Below are 17,636 nucleotides of genomic sequence, written 5' to 3' on the forward strand. Positions count from 1 at the left end.
ATTCTTTTATAGAAATCAAAACAACCATACTCATTCAAAAATCTAATTACATATTCTGATTTTGAAATCGCCGAATTCAATTCAAGTTATAACCGGTATCATCACTCTTAGATTCTTGCATCTTTCAAAGCTATACTTTTGAAATGTCCCGTTCTTGTTGATTAAAAACGTTCCATATTAATTGATTTCGTTGCGAGGTTTTGACCTCTATATGAGACGTTTTTCAAAGACTGCATTCATTTTTAAAACAAACCATAACCTTTATTTCATAAATAAAGGTTTAAAAAAGCTTTACGTAGATTATCAAATAATGATAATCTAAAATATTCTGTTTACACACGACCATTACATAATGGTTTACAATACAAATATGTTACATCGAAATCAGTTTCTTGAATGCAGTTTTTACACAATATCATACAAACATGGACTCCAAATCTTGTCCTTATTTTAGTATGCAACAGCGGAAGCTCTTAGTAATCACCTGAGAATAAACATGCTTTAAACGTCAACAAAAATGTTCGTGAGTTATAGGTTTAACCTATATATATCAAATCGTAACAATAGACCACAAGATTTCATATTTCAATACACATCCCATACATAGAGATAAAAATTATTCATATGGTGAACACCTGGTAACCGACATTAACAAGATGCATATATATAAGAATATCCCCATCATTCCGGGACACCCTTCGGATATGATATAAATTTCGAAGTACTAAAGAATCCGGTACTTTGGATGGGGTTTGTTTAGGTCCAATAGATCTATCTTAAGGATTCACGTCAATTAGGGTGTCTGTTCCCTAATTCTTAGATTACCAGACTTAATAAAAAGGGGCATATTCGATTTCGATAATTCAACCATAGAATGTAGTTTCACGTACTTGTGTCTATTTTGTAAATCATTTATAAAACCTGCATGTATTCTCATCCCAAAAATATTAGATTTTAAAAGTGGGACTATAACTCACTTTCACAGATTTTTACTTCGTCGGGAAGTAAGACTTGGCCACTGGTTGATTCACGAACCTATAACAATATATACATATATATCAAAGTATGTTTAAAATATATTTACAACACTTTTAATATATTTTGATGTTTTAAGTTTATTAAGTCAGCTGTCCTCGTTAGTAACCTACAACTAGTTGTCCACAGTTAGATGTACAGAAATAAATCGATAAATATTATCTTGAATCAATCCACGACCCATTGTATACGTATCTCAGTATTGATCACAACTCAAACTATATATATTTTGGAATCAACCTCAACCCTGTATAGCTAACTCCAACATTCACATATAGAGTGTCTATGGTTGTTCCGAAATATATATAGATGTGTCGACATGATAGGTCAAAACATTGTATACGTGTCTATGGTATCTCAAGATTACATAATATACAATACAAGTTTATTAAGTTATGGTTGGAATAGATTTGTTACCAATTTTCACGTAGCTAAAATGAGAAAAATTATCCAATCTTGTTTTACCCATAACTTCTTCATTTTAAATCCGTTTTGAGTGAATCAAATTGCTATGGTTTCATATTGAACTCTATTTTATGAATCTAAACAGAAAAAGTATAGGTTTATAGTCAGAAAAATAAGTTACAAGTCATTTTTGTAAAGGTAGTCATTTCAGTCGAAAGAACGACGTCTAGATGACCATTTTAGAAAACATACTTCCACTTTGAGTTTAACCATAATTTTTGGATATAGTTTCATGTTCATAATAAAAATCATTTTCTCAGAATAACAACTTTTAAATCAAAGTTTATCATAGTTTTTAATTAACTAACCCAAAACAGCCCGTGGTGTTACTACGACGGCGTAAATCCGTTTTTTCGGTGTTTTTCGTGTTTCCAGGTTTTAAATCATTAAGTTAGCATATCATATAGATATAGAACATGTGTGTAGTTAATTTTAAAAGTCAAGTTAGAAGGATTAACTTTTGTTTGCGAACAAGTTTAGAATTAACTAAACTATGTTCTAGTGATTACGAGTTTAAACCTTCGAATAAGATAGTTTTATATATATGAATCGAATGATGTTATGAACATCATTACTATCTCAAGTTTAGTAGGTAAACCTACTGGAAGTGACAAGAAATGATCTAGCTTCAAAGGATCTTGGATGGCTTGAAAGTTCTTGAAGTAGGATCATGACACAAAAACATGTTCAAGTAAGATTTTTACTCGAATTAAGATAGTTTATAGTTATAGAAATTGAATCAAAGTTTGAATATGAATATTACCTTGAATAAGAAAGATAACCTACTGTATATAACAAAGGTTTCTTGATCTTAGATGATTACTTGTAATGGATTAGAAAGCTTGGAAGTAAATTAGTAAACTTGAAGGGATTTTTGAAGTGTTATTGAAGTGTTCTTCCTATGATGATTATAGCTTGATTCTTGAAGTGATTTTTGATGAAGATGATGATTAACTACTAGAAAAATACGTTTGTAATAGTGTGTGTGTGTGTTGAGAGAGAATTAGAAAGAGAATTGGAAGTAAAATGGAGTGAATGATGAGTGGTAATTGGTGAGTGGTGAGTGGGGTTAAAAGGAGTTCTAGTTAGTTGACTAGCTCATGGTAGAAGTTAAATTTGATTAGTCATACATGACATAATCAAGAGTGGAATCCCATGCTAGTTCCTATTGGTATATACTCATAGTAAGTACGTTTTGAAGCTGTGTATAATACGGGTAAGAATACGACTAGAATTCTTGATGAAAGAAAAGAATGGAAAAGTAACTGTAACCATTTTCGTTAAGTATGAGTGTTTTTGATATATGTCTTGAAGTCTTCCAAAAGTATTTTAATACATCTAAATACACTACATGTATGTACATTTTAACTGAGTCGTTAAGTCATCGTTAGTCGTTACATGTAAGTGTTGTTTTGAAACCTTTAAGTTAACGATCTCAATTAATGTTGTTAACCCATTGTTTATTATATCTAATGAGATGTTAAATTATTATATTATCATGATATTATGATATATTATTATATCTTAATATGATATATATACATTTAAATGTCGTTACAACGATAATCGTTACATATATGTCTCGTTTCGAAATCCTTAAGTTAGTAGTCTTGTTTATATGTATATAACTCATTGTTAATATACTTATGGAGATACTTACTTATCATAATCTCATGTTAACCATATGTATATCCATATATATATCATCATGTCGTTTTTACAAGTTTTAACGTTCGTGAATCGCCGGTCAACTTGGGTGGTCAATTGTCTATATGAAACATATTTCAATTAATCAAGTCTTAACAAGTTTGATTGCTTAACATGTTGGAAACATTTAATTATGTAAATATCAATCTCAATTAATATATATAAACATGGAAAAGTTCGGGTCACTACAGTACCTACCCGTTAAATAAATTTCGTCCCGAAATTTTAAGCTGTTGAAGGTGTTGACGAATCTTCTGGAAATAGATGCGGGTATTTCTTCTTCATCTGATCTTCACGCTCCCAGGTGAACTAGGGTCCTCTACGAACATTCCATCGAACCTTAACAATTGGTATCTTGTTTTGCTTAAGTATTTTAACCTCACGATCCATTATTTCGACGGGCTCTTCGATGAATTGAAGTTTTTCGTTGATTTGGATTTCATCTAACGGAATAGTGAGATCTTCTTTAGCAAAACATTTCTTCAAATTCGAGACGTGGAAAGTGTTATGTACAGCCGCGAGTTGTTGAGGTAACTCAAGTCGGTAAGCTACTGGTCCGACACGATCAATAATCTTGAATGGTCCAATATACCTTGGATTTAATTTCCCTCGTTTACCAAATCGAACAACACCTTTCCAAGGTGCAACTTTAAGCATGATCATCTCTCCAATTTCAAATTCTATATCTTTTCTTTTAATGTCAGCGTAGCTCTTTTGTCGACTTTGGGCGGTTTTTAACCGTTGTTGAATTTGGATGATCTTCTCGGTAGTTTCTTGTATAATCTCCGGACCCGTAATCTGTCTATCCCCCACTTCACTCCAACAAATCGGAGACCTGCACTTTCTACCATAAAGTGCTTCAAATGGCGCCATCTCAATGCTTGAATGGTAGCTGTTGTTGTAGGAAAATTCTGCTAACGGTAGATGTCGATCCCAACTGTTTCCGAAATCAATAACACATGCTTGTAGAATGTCTTCAAGCGTTTGTATCGTCCTTTCGCTCTACCCATCAGTTTGTGGATGATAGGCAGTACTCATGTCTAGACGAGTTCCTAATGCTTGCTGTAATGTCTGCCAGAATCTTGAAATAAATCTGCTATCCCTATCAGAGATAATAGAGATTGGTATTCCATGTCTGGAGACGACTTCCTTCAAATACAGTCGTGCTAACTTCTCCATCTTGTCATCTTCTCTTATTGGTAGGAAGTGTGCTGATTTGGTGAGGCGATCAACTATTACCCAAATAGTATCAAAACCACTTGCAGTCCTTGGCAATTTAGTGATGAAATCCATGGTAATGTTTTCCCATTTCCATTCCGGGATTTCGGGTTATTGAAGTAGACCTGATGGTTTCTGATGCTCAACTTTGACCTTAGAACACGTCAAACATTCTCCTACATATTTAGCAACATCGGCTTTCATACCCGGCCACCAAAAATATTTCCTGAGATCCTTGTACATCTTCCCCGTTCCAGGATGTATTGAGTATCTGTTATGAGCTTCTCTAAGTACCATTTCTCTCATATCTCCAAATTTTGGTACCCAAATCCTTTCAGCCCTATACCTGGTTCCATCTTCCCGAATATTAAGATGTTTCTCCGATCCTTTGGGTATTTCATCCTTTAAATTTCCCTCTTTTAAAACTCCTTGTTGCGCCTCCTTTATTTGAGTAGTAAGGTTATTATGAATCATTATATTCATAGATTTTACTCGAATGGGTTCTCTGTCCTTCCTGCTCAAGACATCGGCTACCACATTTGCCTTCCCCGGGTGGTAACGAATCTCAAAGTCATAATCATTCAATAATTCAATCCACCTACGCTGCCTCATATTCAGTTGTTTCTGATTAAATATGTGTTGAAGACTTTTTTGGTCGGTATATATAATACTTTTAACCCCATATAAGTAGTGCCTCCAAGTCTTTAATGCAAAAACAACCGCGCCTAATTCCAAATCATGCGTCGTATAATTTTGTTCGTGAATCTTCAATTGTCTAGACGCATAAGCAATCACCTTCGTTCGTTGCATTAATACACAATCGAGACCTTGCTTTGATGCATCACAATAAATCACAAAATCATCATTCCCTTCAGGCAATGACAATATAGGTGCCATAGTTAGCTTTTTCTTCAATAACTGAAATGCTTTCTCTTGTTCATCATTCCATTCAAATTTCTTCCCTTTATGCGTTAATGCAGTCAAGGGTTTTGCTATTCTGGAAAAGTCTTGGATGAACCTTCTGTAGTAACCAGCTAGTCCTAAAAACTGGCGTATGTGTTTCGGAGTTTTCGGGGTTTCCCACTTTTCAACAGTTTCTATCTTTGCCGGATCCACCTTAATACCTTCTTTGTTCACTATGTGACCGAGGAATTGAACTTCTTCCAACCAAAATGCACACTTTGAAAACTTAGCGTACAATTCTTCCTTCCTCAACACTTCTAACACCTTTCTCAAATGTTTACCGTGTTCTTGGTCATTCTTTGAGTAAATAAGTATGTCATCAATGAAAACAATGACAAACTTGTCAAGGTATGGTCCACACACTCGGTTCATAAGGTCCATGAACATAGCTGGTGCATTAGTTAAACCAAACGGCATGACCATAAACTCGTAATGACCGTAACGTGTTCTGAAAGCAGTCTTTGGAATATCATCTTCTTTCACCCGCATTTGATGATACCCGGAACGTAAGTCAATCTTTGAATAAACAGACGAGCCTTGTAGTTGATCAAATAAGTCGTCGATTCTCGGTAGAGGGTAGCGGTTCTTGATGGTAAGTTTGTTCAACTCTCGGTAGTTGATACACAACCTGAATGTACCATCTTTCTTCTTGACAAACAAAACAGGAGCTCCCACGGTGATGTGCTTGGTCGAATGAAACCACGCTCTAAAAGTTCTTGTAATTGGCTTTGCAGTTCTTTCATCTCGCTGGGTGCGAGTCTGTAAGGAGCACGAGCTATTGGTGCAGCTCCTGGTACAAGATCTATTTGAAATTCAACGGATCGCTGTGGGGGTAATCCCGGTAATTCTTTCGGAAATACATCGGGAAATTCTTTTGCAATGGGAACATCATTGATGCTCTTTTATTCAGTTTGTACTTTCTCGACGTGTGCTAGAACAGCATAGCAACCTTTTCTTATTAGTTTTTGTGCCTTCAAATTACCAATAATATGTAGCTTCGTGTTGCCCTTTTCTCCGTACACCATTAAGGGTTTTCCTTTTTCTCGTATAATGAGAATTGCATTTTTGTAACAAACGATCTCTGCTTTCACTTCTTTCAACCAGTCCATACTGATTATCACATCAAAACTCCCTAACTCTACTGGTATCAAATCAATCTTAAATGTTTCGCTAACCAGTTAAATTTCTCGATTCCGACATATATTATCTGCTGAAATTAATTTACCATTTGCTAATTCGAGTAAAAATTTACTATCCAAAGGCGTCAATGGACAACTTAATTTAGCACAAAAATCTCTACTCATATAGCTTCTATCCGCACCCGAATCAAATAAAACGTAAGCAGATTTATTGTCAATAAGAAACGTACCCGTAACAAGCTCCGGGTCTTCCTGTGCCTCTGCCGCATTAATATTGAAAACTCTTCCGCGGCCTTGTCCATTCGTGTTCTCCTGGTTTGGGCAATTTCTAATAATGTGGCCCGGTTTTCCACATTTATAACAAACTACATTGGCATAACTTGCTCTGACACTACTTGCTCCGCCATTACTCGTTCCGACACCATTTTTTCCTTTCGTTCTATTAACCCCTGGTCCGTAGACCTCACACTTCACCGCGCTATGACCATTTCTTTTACACTTGTTGCAAAATTTGGTGCAGAACCCCGAGTGATACTTTTCACAACTTTGGCATAGCTGCTTCTGATTGTTGTTGTTGTTGCGGTTATTATTGTTGTTGGGATGATTGTTGTAGTTGCTGTTGTTGTTGTTGTTGTTGTTGTTGGGCCGTTTGTTGTAGTTGCGATTGATGTTGCGATTGTTGGGATAATTGTTGCGATTATTGTTGTAATTGCTGTTGTTGTTGTATTGGTGATTCTTATCACCGTTTTCCTCCCACTTTCTTTTGACTTGCTTCACATTTGCCTCTTCAGCAGTCTGTTCTTTAATTCTTTCTTCAATCTGGTTCACTAGTTTGTGAGCCATTCTACATGCCTGTTGTATGGAGGCGGGCTCGTGTGAACTTATATCTTCTTGGATTCTTTCCGGTAATCCTTTCACAAACGCGTCGATCTTCTCTTCCTCATCTTCGAATGCTCCCAGACACAATAGGCACAATTCTGTGAATCGTCTTTCATACGTGGTAATATCAAATCCTTGGGTTCGTAACCCTCTAAGTTCTGTCTTGAGCTTATTGACCTCGGTTCTGGGACGGTACTTCTCGTTCATCAAGTGCTTGAATGCTGACCACGGTAGTGCGTACGCATCATCTTGTCCCACTTGCTCTAGATAGGTATTCCACCATGTTAACGCAGAACCTGTGAAGGTATGCGTAGCGTACTTCACTTTGTCCTCTTCAGTACACTTACGTATGGCAAACACCGATTCGACCTTCTCGGTCCACCGTTTCAATCCAATCGGTCCTTCAGTTCCATCAAATTCCAAAGGTTTACAGGCAGTGAATTCTTTGTAGGTGCATCCTACACGATTTCCTGTACTGCCAGATCCAAGGTTATTATTGGTATGTAGTGCAGCCTATACTGCGGCTATGTTTGAAGCTAGAAAAGTACGGAATTCCTCTTCATTCATATTCACGGTGTGTCGAGTAGTCGGTGCCATTTCCTTCAAAATAGTCAAATGGAACAAGTTAATCATACAGAATATTAAGAGTAGTTAATAGTATTTCGTAGCATAATATGAACTCATTTATAAAAGCTTTTTCTTCATATTAGCGTTTTATAAGTTTAAATTCGGGTAGTACCTACCCGTTAAGTTCATACTTAGTAGCTAATATACAATTCAACTACTACAATTCTATATGAAAAACTGATTGTAATAATATTTCGCGTTCCAACTTTTATACAATATTTTACAAACTTACAATACCGCTTATTTTACATAAAGCATGAAATATAGCACACAATAACTTTGATACAAGATAGTTGTGAAGATAATTCTAGCTAGTACACAAGTCGTTCAGCAAAGGCAATAAAGACACGTAATTCATACGTCCAGAAACAAGTCATGCATTCTGGTTTTACTAGGACTACTTCCCATCCTTGGTCTTGTGGAACATAACCGTTATGGCCGTTGATAAGACAGTGTGGTGTAACGTCGTCAAAGGGAAGAGGGTTACGTAATGACCAACAGTCTCGTAATAACCTAAAAACCTCATTTCTTACCCCAATTACCGACTCCGTCACTTGTGGGAACGTTTTGTTTAATAGTTGTAGCCCGATGTTCTTGTTCTCACTTTGGTGAGAAGCAAACATTACTAATCCGTAAGCATAACATGCTTCTTTATGTTGCATGTTAGCCGCTTTTTCTAAATCACGAAGTCCAATATTCGGATATATTGAGTCAAAATAATTTCTTAACCCATTGCGTAAAATAGCATTTGGGTTCCCCGCAATATATGCGTCAAAGTAAACACATCGTAACTTATGGATTTCCCAATGTGATATCCCCCATCTTTCGAACGAAAGCCTTTTATAAACCAAGGCATTCTTGGAACGTTCTTCGAATGTCTTACAAACTGATCTCGCCTTAAATAGTTGTGCCGAAGAATTCTGACCGACTGTAGACAAGATTTCATCAATCATGTCTCCGGGTAGGTCTCTTAAAATATTGGGTTGTCTATCCATTTTGTGTCTTTATACTGTAAAATACACAAGAGTTAGATTCATAAAAAAAAATACTTATTAATACAAGCAATTTTTACATATATCATAAAGCATAAGCACACTATATTACTTATATTACACCACACGAATACAACTATCTTATTCTGACTCGCTTGTTTCTTCTTCTTCTTCAGTTTTGGTTCGTTTTGCCAAGTTTCTAGGAATATATGATGTTCCCCTAATACGAGCCGTCGTTATCCACATTGGTTTAGAAAAACCTGGTGGTTTAGAGGTTCCCGGGTCATTGTTACAACTTAAGGACTTCGGGGGTTGACGATACATATAAAGTTCATCGGGGTTGGAATTAGATTTCTCTATTTTTATGCCCTTTCCCTTATTATTTTCTTTTGCCTTTTTAAATTCAGTTGGGGTAATTTCTATAACATCATCGGAATTCTCGTCGGAATCCGATTCATCGGAGAATTGGTAATCCTCCCAATATTTTGCTTCCTTGGCGGAAACACCATTGACCATAATTAACCTTGGTCGGTTGGTTGAGGATTCTCTTTTACTTAACTGTTTTATAATTTCCCCCACCGGTTCTATTTCTTCTTCCGGTTCCGATTCTTCTTCCGGTTCCGACTCTTCTTCCGGTTCCTCTTCGGGAACTTGTAAATCAGTCCACGAATCATTCCAATTTACATTTGACTCTTCATTATTATTAGGTGAGTCAATGGGACTTGTTCTAGAGGTAGACATCTATCACATAATATCAAACACGTTAAGAGATTAATATATCACATAATATTCATATGTTAAAAATATATAGTTTGCAACAAAAATGTTAAGCAATCATTGTTAAAGAAAACACGATCGAAGTCAGATTCACTAATGCATCCTAACAAACTTGATAAGACACACTAATGCAAATTTTCTGGTTCTCTAAGACCAACGCTCGGATACCAACTGAAATGTCCCGTTCTTATTGATTAAAAACGTTCCATATTAATTGATTTCGTTGCGAGGTTTTGACCTCTATATGAGACGTTTTTCAAAGACTGCATTCATTTTTAAAACAAACCATAACCTTTATTTCATAAATAAAGATTTAAAAAAGCTTTACGTAGATTATCAAATAATGATAATCTAAAATATCCTGTTTACACACGACCATTACATAATGGTTTACAATACAAATATGTTACATCGAAATCAGTTTCTTGAATGCAGTTTTTACACAATATCATACAAACATGGACTCCAAATCTTGTCCTTATTTTAGTATGCAACAGCGGAAGCTCTTAGTATTCACCTGAGAATAAACATGCTTTAAACGTCAACAAAAATGTTGGTGAGTTATAGGTTTAACCTATATATATCAAATCGTAACAATAGACCACAAGATTTCATATTTCAATACACATCCCATACATAGAGATAAAAATCATTCATATGGTGAACACCTGGTAACCGACATTAATAAGATGCATATATATAAGAATATCCCCATCATTCCGGGACACCCTTCGGATATGATATAAATTTCGAAGTACTAAAGCATCCGGTACTTTGGATGGGGTTTGTTAGGCCCAATAGATCTATCTTTAGGATTCGTGTCAATTAGGGTGTATGTTCCCTAATTCTTAGATTACCAGACTTAATAAAAAGGGGCATATTCGATTTCGATAATTCAACCATAGAATGTAGTTTCACGTACTTGTGTCTATTTTGTAAATCATTTATAAAACCTGCATGTATTCTCATCCCAAAAATATCAGATTTTAAAAGTGGGACTATAACTCACTTTCACAGATTTTTACTTCGTCGGAAAGTAAGACTTGGCCACTGGTTGATTCACGAACCTATAACAATATATACATATATATCAAAGTATGTTTAAAATATATTTACAACACTTTTAATATATTTTGATGTTTTAAGTTTATTAAGTCAGCTGTCCTCGTTAGTAACCTACAACTAGTTGTCCACAGTTAGATGTACAGAAATAAATCGATAAATATTATCTTGAATCAATCCACGACCCAGTGTATACGTATCTCAGTATTGATCACAACTCAAACTATATATATTTTGGAATCAACCTCAACCCTGTATAGCTAACTCCAACATTCACATATAGAGTGTCTATGGTTGTTCTGAAATATATATAGATGTGTCGACATGATAGGTCGAAATATTGTATACGTGTCTATGGTATCTCAAGATTACATAATATACAATACAAGTTGATTAAGTTAAGGTTGGAATAGATTTGTTACCAATTTTCACGTAGCTAAAATGAGAAAAATTATCCAATCTTGTTTTACCCATAACTTCTTCATTTTAAATCCGTTTTAAGTGAATCAAATTGCTATGGTTTAATATTGAACTCTATTTTATGAATCTAAATAGAAAAAGTATAGGTTTATAGTCGGAAAAATAAGTTACAAGTCGTTTTTGTAAAGGTAGTCATTTCAGTCGAAAGAACGACGTCTAGATGACCATTTTAGAAAACATACTTCCACTTTGAGTTTAACCATAATTTTTGGATATAGTTTCATATTCATAATAAAAATCATTTTCTCAGAATAACAACTTTTAAATCAAAGTTTATCACAGTTTTTAATTAACTAACCCAAAACAGCCCGTGGTGTTACTACGACGGCGTAAATCCGGTTTTACGGTGTTTTTCGTGTTTCCAGGTTTTAAATCATTAAGTTAGCATATAATATAGATATATAACATGTGTGTAGTTAATTTTAAAAGTCAAGTTAGAAGGATTAACTTTTGTTTGCGAACAAGTTTAGAATTAACTAAACTATGTTCTAGTGATTACGAGTTTAAACCTTCGAATAAGATAGTTTTATATATATGAATTGAATGATGTTATGAACATCATTACTACCTCAAGTTTAGTAGGTAAACCTACTGGAAGTGACAAGAAATGATCTAGCTTCAAAGGATCTTGGATGGCTTAAAAGTTCTTGAAGTAGGATCATGACACAAAAACAAGTTCAAGTAAGATTTTTACTCGAATTAAGATAGTTTATAGTTATAGAAATTGAATCAAAGTTTGAATATGAATATTACCGTGAATAAGAAAGATAACCTACTGTATATAACAAAGGTTTCTTGATCTTAGATGATTACTTGGAATGGATTAGAAAGCTTGGAAGTAAATTAGTAAACTTGAAGGGATTTTTGAAGTGTTCTAGAAGTGTTCTTCCTATGATGATTATAGCTTGATTCTTGAAGTGATTTTTGATGAAGATGATGATTAACTACTGGAAAAATACGTTCATAATAGTGTGTGTGTGTTGAGAGAGAATTAGAAAGAGAATTGGAAGTGAAATGGAGTGAATGATGAGTGGTAATTGGTGAGTGGTGAGTGGGGTTAAAAGGAGTTCTAGTTAGTTGACTAGCTCATGATAGAAGTTAAAATTGATTAGTCATACATGACATAATCAAGAGTGGAATCGCATGCTAGTTCCTATTGGTATATACTCATAGTAAGTACGTTTTGAAGCTGTGTATAATACGGGTAAGAATACGACTAGAATTCTTGATGAAAGAAAAGAATGGAAAAGTAACTGTAACCATTTTCGTTAAGTATGAGTGTTTTGATATATGTCTTGAAGTCTTCCAAAAGTATTTTAATACATCTAAATACACTACATGTATGTACATTTTAACTGAGTCGTTAAGTCATCGTTAGTCGTTACATGTAAGTGTTGTTTTGAAACCTTTAAGTTAACGATCTCAATTAATGTTGTTAACCCATTGTTTATTATATCTAATGAGATGTTAAATTATTATATTATCATGATATTATGATATATTAATATATCTTAATATGATATATATACATTTAAATGTCGTTACAACGATAATCGTTACATATATGTCTCGTTTCGAAATCCTCAAGTTAGTAGTCTTGTTTATATGTATATAACTCATTGTTAATATACTTATGGAGATACTTACTTATCATAATCTCATGTTAACCATATGTATATCCATATATATATCGTCATGTCATTTTTACAAGTTTTAACGTTCGTGAATCGCCAGTCAACTTGGGTGGTCAATTGTCTATATGAAACATATTTCAATTAATCAAATCTTAACAAGTTTGATTGCTTAACATGTTGGAAACATTTAATCATGTAAATATCAATCTCAATTAATATATATAAACATGGAAAAGTTCGGGTCTCTACAACTTTAACTTCAAAACTGTGTTAGAACATCGTATGTATATTAACGATTATAATCTGTGTTCAAGCCCTTCGAAATACCTGAAGACACTTCAAATAATGAACAATCGAGATGATGATCCAACCACATGTTATCCACAGTTACGTACCAAAAAAACTCTTGAAACCAAAGTCATAATTTAACATGTATCCATGTAAGACCTTTTGGCATTTACTAGCTAAAATAACTTTTCAATCCCTTCTAAAAATAGTCGGTTTTGTCACAGCTCCAGCAAACCAACTTCAATTATTCATTCGAATAAGCCTTATTATAATGATTACCCCTTCATCATTATTACCGGAGAACCTTTCATATCTCGCCACATTAGCAGTAAACTTATTAACAACTTCATTGATCTTTGACTTTCCAAAAAATCTTTATATTTATCAAAACCCCATCATTTACTCATCTGCATCTTGTAACGAGAATTACCATACGAATCATCAGAAATTAGCAATCAGTATTTCGAAATCTCGCAGCATGTCTACGCCAACAATTATATGTGTATATCTTCTGGACTTATATACTTTGAATGTGAAGTTTCTGAAAAACACCATAAACTGCGAACTAGTTCTCGAAATACTGATGAAGTAGCAAAAACTATAAACGACCTTAACAGTAAAAAGTTTGATGATAAAGTGTAGTGTGTTGGCAAAGCTCAGAAAAAGAGAAGATTTGGTACTGAAAAATACGGATTGAGCAAACCATAAAGAAGGCTGTGGATAAATCACAAGGACGAAATCTACCTTCAAAGAATCCAAATGATTCCGTGTCTGCTAAAGTCATTATCGAATACCTTGCTCCTGACTCTAAACCCTTACGGACAATATTCTTCATCATCCTCTGATATTAGAAATTTTAAGATATCATCGTATCTTTCATTATAAATATCCTCCATATTTCTGAAGATATTTCCATAATTATTCTTATCTGAAATCATTTACCTCTTCGTGCTGTCTGTATTACATCATAAAAGAAACTATTTTAGTTTCTAAATTCTGAAACTTTCGAATTTAAAATAGGAATATTTTTGAAGTAGTGTTGGGAACTGAAGCATGAACTAGTATAATATAATGAAACTTGATCAACGTGATTATATTACAGTAAGTCATGCTGAGTTTCTAAATGGAACGTGATGATTCACAGATCATAACGTCATCATGTGCTATGTTATACAACTCTTGTATTCTCTTTAACCTCTAAAATATCAAGAAAATATTTCTTGATGATTCGGCCTTTTCCGAGGTATTCTAGTAATTTGACAAGTCAAGATCGTGCCATTACAATTTCCTTCTTAGAACATTAACAATGTTCATTCCGAAATTCATATATGCGAATTCTGGACCATTACAAGCGGTGCTTAATCGCAAGAAGAAGAAACGAAAGGACAAAACTCCGAAATATAAATTGGGGTATAAATCGCAGAAAATAAAAGAGAGCATTAATTGGGGATGACAATGATTATAGAAGACAGAAGCAGGGACATCAAAATATAAGGGAAGATATAAAACCCAACAACAACCCAGAAACTATAAACCATATATATCGATGCATATAGCAATATAAAGACACGGGAGAACTAAAAATACTATAAAACCAAGAGTATAGTAGAAGTAAATAGATTCTTCTGGAGGTAGATGAAAAAGAAGAATGACAGATATGAAAGTAAGGAGTATATCGATAATCAGCACTGGATGAAGCATATTGACGAATAATTTTAAAGTAAGAATTGAGGGAGAAAGAATAGAAGGTGTGAATTAAAAGGAAACGAAGGAGGTGGATTTATAGTGAAATATCCGACAGAAAAATCGAGATGAATCATCGCATTAAATCGAAGAGGATCATAATTTCCTTAATCACCAAAGAATCAAATCATATATAGATTACAAAGATTTTCTTTAATCCGGAGATCAACCGTGATGACGTCAAAAGATAAGATGAATCCCTATTTTCTCATTTCACTCTTTTACGATAGCTTCACTCATACGTTTCGAGTAATCGAATTATTTTATCCATATTTCTCAATCATGATAAAACCCTATGAATCAACTTATATTTTTCATAATAACATTCTTATTGTTAGCCATGACGACCTCGATCAAATTTCGGGACGAAATTTCTTTAACGGGTAGGTACTATGACGACCCGAAAATTTCTGACCAAATTTAAACTTAACCTTTATATGTTTCCGACACGATAAGCAGAATTTGTAATGTTGAATCTCAAAAAGTTTGAAACTACATTCATGTAATCAATTACCCTTTGACCGTGTTCGACGATTCACGAACAATTATGAGTATATAGATATGTATATTTAATATATAATATTAACTGAAAACATTTACAAAGTATTAGATATATGATACTTTACATGAACGTATTTGTTTCGATATATTTATCGACAGAATTAAGAGATAATATCAAATGATTGAATTATCAGATACATTATGATATGATTACGGGCCTATGTTATGAGGTCCACTGTGATTTAAGAAATCTATTCTTTTTGACAACATTCGGAAAATGGTAAAGTGATTTATAAATAAGAACAAATGTGTCAATTAACGGGAACTAGACAAGGGTTAGTGGAAATTCCTGTTTAATTTCCAAGGCATGTTTTATAATATTTTCCTCGTGACCTTGATAAGATAACTATGTTAACTTTCATTTTATTTAATATGAAAATAAGAACATGGAGTGTAAATAACTTAGATGTTGGATATCGACAAGTTAAGTAACTCGACATTTTTCATTAAGATGATTTCATACTTTTATTTAACCTTTGGACTTTATCCCATGCTTCACCAATAGACTGTAATTTAAAAACTTGAAACCTATTATGAATATATATAATTCTACTTTTCTAAAATGTTTTATGATATAACGATTTCCATTATTTTAACCTTTTAACAAAATGATTCTTAAATATATTTAGTTTTGCAAAACAAAATTATCATATTTATTTGATTTAGTTTCAAAAGTACAAAAAAAAACGTTTTCAGTTTAAAAAGAACTTTATTATTAAAACGTATATATCTTTTATAAATATCTAGAACCACTTTTGACAACTCATTACTTAACCAGTATGATAAAGATAACGATATATATATTTTATTTTATTAAATATATATAACGATTTAAATAAATATTATATATATTTATACGCGTATTATACGTATATAGTTTTATATACTTTTTCTATACTTTAACTTTACCTTTACTTTACTTTTACTTTAATTTAACTTTAATAATTCATACTTTAATAATTCACTTTAATAATTCATACTTTAATAATTCACTTTAATAATTCATACTTTAATAATTCACTTTAATAATTCATACTTTAATAATTCACTTTAATAATTCATACTTTAATAATTCACTTTAATAATTCACTTTAATAATTCATACTTTAATAATTTACTTTAATAATTCAATTTAATAATTTATACTTTAATAATTCACTTTAATAATTCACTTTAATAATTCATACTTTAATAATTCACTTTAATAATTCATACTTTAATAATTCACTTTAATAATTCAAAAATCTATTATAAATAGAATTGAATAGGTTTCATTATTTCATAGAAACTTGAAAATATATTTCTCTAAACTCTCTCAATCGAATTACATATATATATTTTCTTTGTATTATTTCAAGATATTATTAGTATACATAAAATACTACGACGGAGTTATACTCAGACGATTTCAAAATAAGTTTTCAAACGGGATAGAGCTAAGGAAATTATGGGTTATAGCTATAGAGGTTATGGGTATTGATCGAGGGTATTGCTCGTGAGGTCAACCTAACGTTTATCATTTTCGTTGCGTCTACGTACTTTCCTGCAATATTGAATCACAATATTGATACGTTCGTGAATCCGAGACAAACCCTGCACTTGTTCCGTGCTGTCATATACATAATTACTACGAAATACAGTATTGTGAGTTTCATTTGCTCCCTTTTTAATTTCTTTTGCAATATATATTTTTGGGCTGAGAATACGTGCGTTGTTTTATAAATGCTTTACGAAATAGGCACAAGTACTAAAACTAATTCTACGTGGGTTTAAACCAGAAATATACCCTTAGCTTGGTAACATTAAACTACTTGTCTATATACGGTAGGCGCGAATCCTAAAGATAGATCTATTGGGCCTGACAAACCCCATCCTGACTATGGGATGCTTTAGTACTTCGAGGTTATTTTAAACACACCTGATCTGGTGTACTTCAGAGGGTAAAACATGAACGTTAAGGCTTGTTACCAGGTGCCTACAACTTATAGAATACTTTTATACACTTGCGAGTGTACATATATTTATAAACGGAAATCTTGTGGTCTATTAATATATTGAAATGATTG

Source organism: Rutidosis leptorrhynchoides, chromosome 2, assembly GCF_046630445.1.
Source record: "Rutidosis leptorrhynchoides isolate AG116_Rl617_1_P2 chromosome 2, CSIRO_AGI_Rlap_v1, whole genome shotgun sequence".
NCBI lineage: Eukaryota > Viridiplantae > Streptophyta > Magnoliopsida > Asterales > Asteraceae > Rutidosis > Rutidosis leptorrhynchoides.